Genomic DNA, 13,361 nt, shown 5'->3' with positions numbered 1-13,361 from the left:
GATGGTGATGGGCTGCCATGTGGGGGCCGGGAACAGGACCCAGTCCTCTGGCAAAGCAGCCTATGTTCTTGCTTGCTATGCCATCTTTCCAACAGCCACTTAGCATTCTTCCCAGAGTGTCATTGGACTTAGCTTATTCCAACAAACAATTGTTTGAAGGCATGTTCAGGCCTTGCCCACATCAACACGGGAAGATCACCCAAGCATGCTAGGAAGCTGGGGCTTTCATCATACATCTTTTTTTTTTTTTTTTTTTTTTTTTAGGTTTTTTGAGACAGGGTTTCTCTGTGTAGCCCTGGCTGTCCTGGAACTCACTCTGTAGACCAGGCTGGCCTTGAACTTAGAAATCTACCTGCCTCTGCCTCCCAAGTGCTGGGATTAAAGGCGTGCACCACCACTGCCCGCATACATCATTTTTTAATGAAAACTTAGACTTTAGTTTGGGAAGGCAAATATTGTAGGTCCCTCAATAAGATGAAACTTATAACTCACAAGATGAAAAATTAATCTTTATTGCCAACAGTAAATTAATAAGGAAAAGCCTCTTCCTTCCTTCCTTCCTTCCTTCCTTCCTTCCTTCCTTCCTTCCTTCCCTTCTTTCTTTCTTTCTTTTTTTTTTTCATTTTTATATATGTGTGTATACTGTCACTGTCTTCAGACACACCAGAAGAGGGCATCAGATCCCATTACAGATGGTTGTGAGCCACCATGTGGTTGCTGGGATTTGAACTCAGGACCTCTGAAGAGCAGTCAGTGCTCTTAACTTCTGAGCCATCTCTCCAGCCCTTTTATTCTTTTAAATAGTCAGCAAAATTTATTTCTGAACACTGCTGACCTGTTCATTTCTGTAATTAGGATTTAAGCATCTTTGGAGGGAGGGCAGTTTTATGTTTGTTTGTTTGTTTGTGTGTTTTTGAGACAGATTTCTCTATGACTATCCTGGAACAGCTCTCTATAGACCAAGCTGGCCTTAAACTCAAAAGAGATCTACCTGCCTCTCCCTGGGATCAAAGGTGTGCAACACCACTGCTGGCTGCATCCTATTTTCTTAAGGTCCTTATACACATCAGAGCTGGACTGTTTCTCCATTAATAAGCAACCAAATTGCGTGAAAAATTAACAAGAATCCAGATGTGAAGAAATGGCTCAGTGGTTAGAGCACCTGGCTGCTCTTTTACAGGTCCTGACTTTAATCTCCAGCACCCACATGGTAGCCCACAGCCCTCTACAATTGTCCTATGGGATCCAATGCCCTTTTCTGGTGTGCAGATGTACATGTAGACAAAACACCCATAGACACGCTATACATAAATAAAGAAGTCCTAAAAATGAGCACAATCCCACTTACTCAAGAGCACACTGGCATTCAGACTCAGTGGACAGACCTAGAGAAAGTGAATGGGTCAGCTGAATTTTCCTGTGGTGACAGCCCCTTTCTATGCATCTCGCTTTTTATTGGCTGGTCAGGTCAACTTTTCAAACACTTTAATCATTCCCTGAAAGCACCTCTCTCTCTGTGGTGGGGATGGCAGGAAGATATAGTTGCATGGCTCCCTCCCCTTGTTGGCAAGTGTTTTGGAGTCACCTGTGAGAACTGGGTCACGCCTTGAGCGCCATGCTCTAAACCTGCCCTTTACAGTCGGCTGCTAAGGACTGTATTTTTATCAAGACCAGCAGATAATATTGCTGCAACCTAGTCCTTCAGGACCAAAGAAGGGCTTCCCTTCTGTTGAGTCCTGTTACCAGTGGGTATTTTTACATCTGCTTGCTGGTGTTTTCTGAATTAGTAGGACTAGGGAGAAAGAAAAGCTGAGGTCTGCATAACCGTAGTCTCCAAGATCCTCACTTACACCCCAGGCACTGGGCTCAGATCTCCCTCGGAATGGGATGCCAGTGTTATTGTTAGTCTGTTAGTTTGGGCAAGGTAAGCATGCAGGCTCCAGTGCCCCAACAATCCCTCTTGGTGCCAGGTCTGAAGTCTTACAGACCATAACCTATTTTATTTTTCTCCTGTGCACACTCTGCTAATACCCACATGTATGTATCCTTTCTCACACTACTCGTTCTTGTTAAGTGTAATGACTTAGAAAGCTAGCTTAAGTAAGGCTAGTGATCAGCTCAGTTGGAAGGATGCTTGCCTCGAATAAGCCCTGAGTTCTATCCACAGCACCATAGAAAACCAGATGTGGCTGGCCACATCTATAAACCCAGCACTCACCTGGAAGGTGGGAGGCAGGAAGAAGCCATCCACAGTTACACAGTAAATAACAAACTAGCTCAGGCATGTGAAACTGCCCCTCAAAACAGACAAACACAAAAACCTCGACAGCAAGAAAACCTATTTGTATCAATTGATTGTTTTGGTGGTATTTCTGGTTTTGTTTTGGTTTTTCTTTTTAGAATCCTTTATTTAAATAAGACCTCTATTCAAGTCTTATTTAAAATTTCTCAAGTCTTCTGGCTACCAAATCAAAGACCCATGACATAAACAGAGCAGTATGTGTTCTTATTTTTAAAAAAGCTTTATGTATATTCTCTCAATATAGATACTTAGACAACACTTCCCTTGGGTTGCACATCGACATATAGCATTGTATATTACAATGAAAATTTGCAACTTAAGGGTATTATATATATGTAAGTATATATGCCTTTGTAATCTTTTTATTGTAAATAAAAAGTTGCTTTTACACATTGTCTCTTGTGTTTTAAAATGTGGCCTAGTTTCAGACTTACAGAAAAGTTTCAAAGACGTCAGAGAACTGGGATGGTGGCTGAAGTTCCACCAGTCGAGGCTAAGGCTAGAGAACTGCTGAAAGTTTGAAATACAAAACCTGTCTCCCGTCTGCCATCTTTCCTAACTATTAGTGATTTTCACCATGTTCCATTATCTTTTTTTTTTCTTTTTTTTTTTTTTTTTTTTTTTGGTTTTTCAAGACAAGGTTTCTCTGTGTAGCCCTGGCTGTCCTGGAACTCACTCTGTAGACCAGACTGGCCTCAAACTCAGAAATCCACCTGCCTCTGCCTCCCAAGTGCTGGGATTAAAGGTGTGCGCCACCACTGCCCGGCTATGTTCTATTATCTTAATCGTCTGTTTTGGCAGGCACTCTGTTACCCTTAAATTCAGGAATGTCTATCTTACTATAGAAGGCACTTTGGATGGCTACATCTGGCCCTCCTTGTCGGGAGACCAACATCAGTACAAGACTGACACCCCACCCATCCCATGAAGGTAATGCCCTGCATCCCCTGCCATTGCTTTCTGGCCTCCTGGTATACCCAGTACCATGTGGTACCTCTGGTTGTCGTGTACCTCAGCCCTGAAGTCACTATTCCCACTTCCCTGTCCTCCACTCTGCTCCCCACCCTCACCCCAGGACACCCCACTGCCTCTTCCTTGGAATCTGAAGTTTCAGTATCGGAGAAGCTGGACACAGGAGCAATGGCACAGTTGGTAAACAAGAGGATTAATGTATTTATATAGGTTTTAGCTATGGGTGGTTGGGAGCCATCGTGTGGTTGCTGGCTACAGATTCAGGTCCCCTGCAAGAGCATCGGATGCCCTCACTGCCAAGCCACCCCAGGAACCTCACTCTCAAAACTAGGTCTGGAGGCAGGCACAGCGGAACATGTCATTAATCCTAGCATTCAGGAGGCAGAAGCAGGAGGATCTCTTGAGTTTGAGGCCAAGCCTGATATAAAAAGTGAGTCCTGCACCTGCTGGGGCTACACAGTGAGACCCTGTCTTAAAAATAATATAGTAAGTGTTTATTGATAAAATTCTCAATAAATAAAGATATATGTTAAGAAGCCTTTTGTTTTCATGGACCTGGCTTCGGGTGCTTTCTTCACTTAGCCTAGTCCATTGCTTTGTACAGTGCTGGACAAAGTCAGCCTGGAGGGCTCACCTATGCTAGGCAGGCACCCTACCACTGTCCTCCATACCCAGCTGTTCTGTTGTTTTGATACAAGGTCTCTGGGGACCAGGTTGACTTCAGACTTGTAGTGATCCTTCTGCCTCTGTTATTACAGGCCAAGGTATTCCTTAGCAAGTGTTAAGAACATTCATCTCAGTATGAACCCTAGGGCACTGATGTTTTCATCCTCTCAGTGGGTTGTATTGGCTACTTGAGGTGGCTCACTGGTCTAAGCTTGGGTTTAAGATAAAAGCCAACGCTCTTAGAACTAGCAGAATCTAATCTAGGACAGAGAGCTCTGAAGAGGAAGAAGAAAATGGAATTAACTGTGCACTTTCAAGTCATTCCAGTTCTGCTGAAGGTCCAGTATATCTGCCTCAGGGAGAAAGAATGTAAAGCTCTCAAGTCTAAACATGTGTCGGCAGCCCCCCAAAACTTAAATTTAGCTCCTGCTCTCCCCTTTTCCTCCTCCCCTTCCCATCCCAACCCTGACTCCATACCCCAGGGCGTGTCTCCCCATCTGAGGTCTGGCTGTCACCTGAGATGACAACAGCTGTCCCTCTGAAGCAGCTATGTAGGACAGTTTTCTTGGAATGTGCCGAAGGTGAGGTGTGTTTCCTGGGAAGCTCTCTGGACAACAGGCTCTGAGAACAAAGCAAGTCACCAGAGAATACCAGGTAGGCCAAACCAAAAGAATGCAAACAGCCTGTGGGACTCAAAAGCCACATTTGTCACTGATCCAGCAGTGTCCTCTCAAAATTCATATGCTAAATCTCAGAATGTGATTGGAAGGTCTTCATGGAGGGGGTTAAGTTGGAATGAAGCTTTTAGTGTCAGCTCAAGGGGCTAGGGAGATGGCTAAGTCGTTAAGAGCACTCACTGGCTGTGGCTCCTGGAGGAAGACCCAGGTTTGATTTCTAGCACCCACATAGCAGCTCACGACTGTCTCTAACGTCAGTTCCAGGGGATCTGGCAACCTTTGCACCCATGCACATAAAAAATAGAATTAAGGCCGAGCAGTAGTGGCACACGCCTTTAATCCCAGCATTTGGGAGGCAGAGGCAGGCAGATTTCTGAATTCGAGGCCAGCCTGGTCTACAGAGTCAGTTCCAGGACAACCAGGGCTACACAGAGAAACCCTGTCTTAAAAAACCAAATAAATAAATAAATAAATAAATAAATAAATAAATAAATAAAGTAAACTGTTTAGAGTGTTTAGAGTGAGCTCTATTCCAATATGGCCTCTGTCCTTGTATGATGAAGAAATGTGGGCTCAAGGGGGCTCAAGGAAACCTTCCTGTCAGTGTCTGAAGTGACCTTGTTCTTGCAGTCATTATGTAGACTGTAACAGCAAGTGCTGATGTGGAGGGATGACTGGCCATCTCCCTCTGAAGATATTGAAGCAGAAAAGGAAAACAGGCCTTGGCTGGGCGGTGGTGGCGCACGCCTTTAATCCCAGCACTTGGGAGGCAGAGGCAGATGGATTTCTGAGTTTGAGGCCAGCCTGGTCTACAGAGTGAGTTCCAGGACAGCCAGGGCTACACAGAGAAACCCTGTCTCAAAAAACCAAAAAAAAAAAAAAAAAAAGGAAAGCAGGCCTTGGAAGGCAAGGAGGGTACCAGTTAAAAGCTAGTCAGTACAGCCCCCAGCAAGACGATTTGTATAAACCTGCTGCTAATAGGCACAATGCAGACACTGGGCATTGCCTGAGTGGTAAAGTTTCCAAGCCCCCAGAATCCTCCAAGTCTCTGGTGTTTCAAAATAGTCCTCTGAGGCCTTGGATTTGAGTGACCAGTGCATACGAGTAAAGGAAAACCGCAGGAGAATGCAGCACAGAGAGGCTCACCATTACAAGTCAAAGAGAGGCCTCCAAAGAAACATGCATGCTCACCAGAACCATGAGAAGATGACATTTCTGTTGCTAAAGCCACTTTGGAGCCAGATGCAACGGTGCACACCAAGCTAATCCTAACTCTTAGAAGATGGAGGCAGGCAGATCTTTGTGAGTTCGAGGCCAGCCTGTTCCACACAGTGAGTTCCAGACTAACCAGAGCTATGCATAGTGAGTCCTTGTTACAAAAGCACACACATTCACAGTCTGTGATATTTCCTTGTGGTACCTTTAGCCATAACATCACCTCTTTCTAATGATAGGTACTTTTAAATTTTACTTCTGTTTTCAACTCCTGATGTGTGGGGTAGTGGCGTTAATGCCCTACCTCTCTCACAAGCTCATTCTGTACGTAACTCACTAACGATTGCTTCATCCAGTAGACAGTGTCCTGTGCTTAACTCCTGGTGAGTGTCCAAACAGCAAATAAAGCACCCACCCATACCCACACTCACCTCCACCCAACATTCTATGGCTACCCAACCTAAGTCTTGCTGCAGAGCAGGCCTGAGAGATGGAGAGAAGAGGCTTCCGGTAAGGGAAGTGGCTACTGGAAAAGCTGGTTAACTGGAAGGATGGAGGATTCTGATCCAGTCCAGTTTGCAGGGAAATTGGTTAAGGAGTGGTTTATAGCCGGGCAGTGGTGGCGCATGCCTTTAATCCCAGCACTTGGGAGGCAGAGGCAGGTGGATTTCTGAGTTTGAGGCCAGCCTGGTCTACAAAGTGAGTTCCAGGACAGCCAGGGCTACACGGAGAAAGCCTGTCTCAAAAAACAAGAAACAAAACAAAAAAGGAGTGGTTTACATAGGCAACTGGTGGTTGAATTTCTCACAGGGCAACCCTAATCCCTAAATCACCGATTGCGTTTCATTTCAGCAGATCTCCAAAGCAGAGGCTCTTTTCTTTTCTCTTCTTTTCTTTTTGAAGATTTATTTATTTTATGTATGTGAGTACATTGTCGCTGTCTTCAGACATACCAGAAGAGGGCATCAGATCCCATTACAGATGGTCGTGAGCCACCATGTGGTTGCTGGGAATCAAACTCAGGACCTCTGGGAGAGCAGGTGGTGCTCTCTACTACTGAGCCATCTCTCCAGCCCCAGAGGCTATTTTCTTTTGGCCCTCATTGATGATTAATTTGCTCATGTGCATTTTCTGGTAAATTTCATCATAGACAAGCTGCCCTGAGGCCCTTTTGCTGGTGACCAAACACAGAAATGATACTCTGCCTGGTTACTGTGGAAGAAGAGGGTCAGGTGAGGGGTGGGCAGATCCGATGGCCAAGCTGTCTTCACCATCAGTGCCTAGGTGAGGACATTTAGGAGGAAACTGAGAAGCCATGATGATATGAAGTGTGTTCCTGTCCTCCAGACCCTGCAAGGCTCCTTCCTGTCCCAGAATCCTCAGGGATACTCCCTCAGACCCACAGCAAGGCCTGCTGGTTCCCTGACTTCATGTGCAGTGAGTACCCCATATCCCCCATACTTTTGTTCCACAGTTGCCCTGTTGGCCAGTCTTATTGCCTGAAATAGCCATCTGAAGTCAATAACGGGCACCCCTCTCTAGCAGACTGGGTGTGGTCGTAGGGCCCTCCATTTCTCTTCTGATGAGTACCTTTCCCTCTGGAATCTTCCACTGAAGCCACCTGGAGCCCCTCACATTGCCCACAGCTGAGGACTGGAAAGAAAAGCCCAAAGCAAGCTGTGTACATATACAGAGGGTGCCAATTACTGCCAGGCCTTCCCTCAGCTGCTCACTTTGGTTCTCTTGACATGACTTTAAACCACTTGCCCTAGTACCTGTGGGAAACAGCTCTGGCCAAAGTCATTGGTACCTTCCCGGTCACCCTCTGCCTTCCGGACTGCATCAGGTACTGTGCAGTACCTCTATCATGTCTTTCTCATCACCTGAGACACTCCTCTGGTTGTGTTCTCTCTCTGTCTTTCCCCATGTAGATGTGTGGTATGGGGGTTACGTCCTATGGCCTCACACATGTGAAGCACACATTTCTACCACTGAACACTCCAAGACTCTTTATTTTTTATTCAGAGATAATCTCTCTAAGTTACCCAGGCTAGCCCAGTCTGGCCTTGAACTTTCAGCCCACCCACAACCTCCCTGATAGGAGTATAGATATTCTGAAGACACCTGTGCCTTTCCCATCTGTTACCAGATTATTGAAACAATTTCTCGGAGAATCTCATGCTGAAAGGACAAAGCTGGATCTAACTGGGGTTGGGGGACCAGGGGTACAGGCGTTTATCTCTCCCCAGGGAGAGATGTCACACAGCTCTAATGACTCCAGAAACTAGAGGCTAGACAATGTTGGACGGAACCTCACCTGGACCTGGGCTACTTAGCTATGCATAGCTCTACTCCTAATTTAAATCTGAGCCTATGTCAGTTCCCAGAGGATGGACACTGAATCTCTCTGTCCTTCCTAATGCGGCCACCAGATTAAAGTTCCTTCCTCTGATTTTCTACAATTTCCTGTCTGTTTAATTGGCTGTTAAGGCTTCTTCTTCGGGAAAACACCAAATGGCGGATGACGCCGGTGCAGCGGGTGGACCCGGAGGACCCGGGGGCCCAGGATTAGGAGGCCGCAGTGGCTTCCGCGGAGGATTCGGCAGTGGTCTTAGGGGCAGCGGTCGTGGTCGAGGCCGTGGCCGTGGTCGAGGCCGCGGGGCTCGTGGAGGAAAAGCTGAAGACAAGGAGTGGATCCCCGTCACCAAACTGGGCCGCCTGGTTAAGGACATGAAGATCAAGTCCTTGGAGGAGATCTACTTATTCCCCCTGCCCATTAAGGAGTCTGAGATCATTGACTTTTTCCTGGGAGCATCCCTAAAGGATGAGGTTCTGAAGATTATGCCAGTGCAGAAGCTGACTCGGCTGGCCAGCGGACCAGGTTCAAGGCTTTTGTCGCTATTGGGGACTACAGTGGTCACGTTGGTCTTGGTGTTAAGTGCTCCAAGGAAGTTGCCACTGCCATCCGAGGGGCCATCATCTTGGCCAAGCTCTCCATTGTCCCTGTGCGGAGAAGCTACTGGGAGGAACAAGATTGGCAAGCCCCACACTGTTCCGTGCAAGGTGACAGGCCGCTGTGGCTCTGTGCTGGTGCGTCTCATTCCTCTCCTCAGAGGCACTGGCATTGTCTCTGCTCCTGTGCCCAAAAAGCTCCTGATGATGGCCGGCACAGACGACTGCTACACTTCAGCCAGGGGCTTCACTGCTACCCTGGGCAACTTTGCCAAGGCCACCTTCGATACCATCTCCAAAACCTGACCCCCGACCTCTGGAAAGAGATTGTGTTCATCAAGTCTCCTTATCAGGAATTCACTGACCATCTTGTGAAGACCAGAGTCTGTTCAGAGGACTCAGGCTCCAGCTGTGGCTACCACATAAGGGTTTTTATAAAAGAAAAATAAATGAACTAAGTCTGTTAAAAAAATAAATAAATGGCTGTTAAGGACCTGTGACCAAGCCCAGCTTGTTTGTAGGATTCCTTTGAGTTCCAGGTCTATGTTTCCAAATGACCAATACTTGACAGATTAAGTTTTTGTTCTACTGGTTTTTGCAGTAGTGGGAATAAGCCAGGACCTTGTGCATGCTAAGCAAGCGCTCTGCCATTGAGCTGTAGCCACAGTTTCAAGGCAGGGTAAGACAGGGGAATTATGGGACCACGAGAAGGAAAAGGAATCCCTTTCCCTGGAGTCTGATTGAAGCCTCTTCCTGCCTGAAAAGCAAGAACAAGTTCTGGCATAGTTAATAACATTCACTGTTAAAGAAAGAAAGAAAGAAAGAAGGAAAGAAAGAAAGAAAGAAAGAAGGAAGGAAGAAAACCTGCCAATCAGACTTCATATTCCTTCTGTCTTTAGATCTCTTATACGGCATGAGCAGTGACGTCCGACTGTATTTGACCTCGGGTAGAAGCTCTTTCTTGCCTTTCCCCAGACAACACCCAGGAATCTTTGTTTACAGTAAAGATGGATCCCTACTGCTGGCGATTTTATCTGTGATCCTGTCTGATGCTTTCAAGAACTGCCCTGTGGTCTCCATAGATTTCTTGTCATATTTTAAAGATACTTTAAACCCCACCAAAAAATCATGTATATGGCTACATAAAAACCAGCTGTGACTCTCTGTTGCAAAGTCTGTACCCACGCTTGAGAATGTATATAACTTTCTGAAACTTTTTTTTTTTTTGAGACAAGGTAGACCAGATTGGCCTAGAATTCACAGAGATCCACCTGCCTTTGCCTCTAGAGTGCTGGGGGTGCACACTAAGAAAGAGAGAGAGAGAGAGAGAGAGAGAGAGAGAGAGAGAGAGAGAGAGAGAGAGAATATAAAACAACAGCATTCATGTGGAGGTCAGAACACAACTTGATTCTTTCCTTCCATCATGGGTCCAGGGGATGGAATTCAAATCACCAGGTCACCAGTCTTGGTGACAGGTGCCTTAACCTGCTGAGCCATCATGTTGGGTCAGCAGCTCTTTGAGAAGGCCACACTCATGTTCTCAAGTGAGTCTTCCTCCCCTCTGAGTATGTCACTTTCTGGAAACCCTCACTCTTAAGCCTGCATTTGCATATTCTTATTGTGGGCCTGAAGAGATGAGTCCGTGGTTAGTTGCTCTTGCTGCTCTTCCAGGGGAAGTGAGCCCAGTTCCTGTCATCCACGTGGTAGCTCTCAGCTTCCGTTTACACTTTAAGGGATTTGACATTCTCCTCAGGCCTCGATTCGGTCTCTGTGAGTCTCTGAGAGCCCTGATTAGTTGGTTCTGTGGGCCATACTTCCTGGTGTCCTCCACCCCTCTGCCTCCTACAGCTTCTTCCCCTTTTTCTTAGGGGTTCCCTGAGCTCCAAGGAGAGAGACCGACCCAGTGGAGATTTCCAATTTGAGGTCTCTCTCTCTCTCTCTCTCTCTCTCTCTCTCTCTCTCTCTCTCTCTCTCTCTCTCTGCCTAGTGTTTGACTGTGGGTCCCTGCATCTGCTCCCATCAGCTGCAGGGGAAGCCTAATTACTATTGGACCAGACACCTATCTATGAGTATAGCAGAATATCATTAGGAATCATCTTAATTTTTTTTTCTTCTAGGTCCCTGGGCTCTCCAGATTCTGGTTCCTGGTCATCCAGGCAGTGTTGGGCATGCGCTCCCTCCGTGGCTGGGACCTCAAATTAGACCAGTCTTGGTTGGCCACACCCACAAGTTCTGTATCTCTACTGCCCTTGAACATTTCCCAGCCTTGTGGGCAGGGCAAGTTGTAGGTTGAAGGTCTTGTGTCTGGATTGGTGTACCAGTCCTACCACTGGAAGCCTTGCATGGTTACAGAAGATACTCTCAATCCTATGTTGTTAGGAGACCTCGCTAGGGTCACCCTTATAGAATCCTAGGGGTTTCTACTGCCCTCTGCTTCCATATCACCCCGCAACTGCCCTCCAATTCCAATCATCTTTCCCCATACTCTCTCCCTCCATCCTTCCAAAAATAAATCTTTACTAAAATCTTTATGTTTTTTTGAGGGTCCTAACTTTGTTTCAGAGACTAGCCCTAAATTATTATTATTATTATTATTTTTTTTTTTTTTTTTTGGTTTTTCGAGACAGGGTTTCTCTTTATAGTCCAGGCTGTCCTGGAACTCACTCTGTAGACCAGGCTGGCCTCGAACTCAGAAATCCGCCTGCCTCTGCCTCCCAAGTGCTGGGATTAAAGGCGTGCGCCACCACCGCCCGGCTTATTATTATTATTATTTTGCATTGATACCACAATTCCAGTTTGGTCTGAATCAAGGGAAACAAAGTCTAAAGAACCCCCTAAGGCTGCTGAGGGTGACAGGGGGAAGCTGTGCCTCCTGACAGCCCCGAATACTGACAGACCCACTGGATTTTTTTTAAAATGATTTATTATGTACACAGTGTTCTGCCTACATATATGCCTGCACGTGAGAAGAGGGCATCAGATCTCATTACAGATGGTTGTGAGCCACCATGTGGTTGCTGGGAATTGAACTCAGGGCCTCTGGAAGAGCAGTCAGTGCTCTCAACTTCTGAACCATCTCTCCAGTTCCCCACTGGATGTTTTTTATGGATATTTCAAAGGTCCCTCAAACTCAAAGCCTCCTGAGTCACTAGTCCTTTCTGACTCTATGCCACATTTGCCTCTAAGTAGCCCAGCAGCAGGAGGAATCTGTCATCCCTGCCAGCTCTCCCTGGAGCCTATATCAGCCCAAGGTCAGATTCAAAAGGACAAAAAAAGGCTATAGTGGTGCCTATTAGCATTCCAAATTGAATGCTGGTCCCAGGCTCTCTCAGCATCAGAAAATACCTGTTACAGAGTCCAAGATGGCTCTCAGCCCAACCCGCTACCCTAAACTTTTCCAGCTCATGGCCTTCCCTCTCCTAACCTTCTCATCTGGTATAACCCTCTCTGAGGGTTAGCCATACACCCTCTGAGCCACTTGGCTTTCTGTTTTTCCTCTGTCTGTCTGTCTGTCCTCCTTGCTCACTCTCCACCTCAGTCTCTTCTCTCTTGGTCAAGTCCAGTCAGCTGGCCTTGTTGAAGTGACTACTTTCCCTCCCTGATCTGGACTTTTCCAGATGCCTCTGGCTACGCTCTCCCTCATTTCTTCCCCTCAACCATATCTTGGAGCGGTCATGCCCTCGGCTTATACACTTAGGACTTGCCTTCCCAAACCTTTCCCTCTCTTCTTCCAGAATGCCCCCAAATTCCTCCCTATCTGGACTGCCACAGCTATCCTTGCAGGCTGTTTCAGAGGGAGACAGAGAGAGAGAGAGAGAGAGAGAGAGAGAGAGAGAGAGAGAGAGAGACACTCACACTGCCCCTGGTGTGGTGTGTGGTGCTGGCTATGATGCCAACATTTGGGAGATGGTAGCAGGAAGATCAGGAACACTGGTCATTCTCAGCTATATTAGGGGCTCCCAGCCAGGAAGGAAAAAAAAAGAGAAATAGTCTTGCTTTTTCTTTTTAATAATTTTTAAAAATTATTTTGTGTGTATGAGTGTTTTGTCTGCATACATGTCTGTGGTGCCTGGTACCCATGAAGTCCAGAAGAAGGCCTCGGGTCCCTGGAACTATAGTTACAGACAGTTGTTAGCCACCATGTGGGCAAAGAACAGCCAGTGTTCTTAAGCACTAAGCAATATCTTTGGCCCTCGGCCTTGCCTTTTCAAGTTCAATATCATTTTTAGCTTCATAAAAAGATTAAGGGCAAGCCTGGACTACAGACTCTTTCTCAGAAAAAAAAATATATATAGGACAGCTTTGGACAGGCCAGATGGCATAGCATATGAAGGTGCTTGCCACCAAGTATGTCAGCCTTAGTCTGAACTCCAGAGAGAACTGACTCCTTTGTCTACACACAGGCACAAAGGCAGGCAGGCAGGCAGGCAGGCAGACACACACACACACACACACACACACACACACACATCACTAAATGTAATGTTTGGTTGGTTGTTTTTCCTTTCTTTCTTTCTTTCTTTCTTTCTTTCTTTCTCCCTTTCTCCCTTTCTCCCTTTCTTTCTTTCTCTCTTTCT

At 46.4% G+C, this 13,361-nt stretch overlaps 1 pseudogene; it reads left to right on the top strand.

Annotated features, from left to right (window-relative positions):
- Window positions 1-8,346: 8,346 nt before the first annotated feature.
- On the top strand, window positions 8,347-9,090 carry LOC114622297 (annotated as a pseudogene).
- Window positions 9,091-13,361: the final 4,271 nt, after the last annotated feature.

Source organism: Grammomys surdaster, unplaced genomic scaffold (assembly GCF_004785775.1).
Source record: "Grammomys surdaster isolate TR1022 unplaced genomic scaffold, NIH_TR_1.0 187, whole genome shotgun sequence".
In the NCBI taxonomy this organism is placed as follows: Eukaryota; Metazoa; Chordata; class Mammalia; order Rodentia; family Muridae; genus Grammomys; species Grammomys surdaster.
The sequence above is the reverse complement of the archived record's forward strand: the minus strand, read 5'-3'. Positions and strand labels throughout refer to the sequence as shown.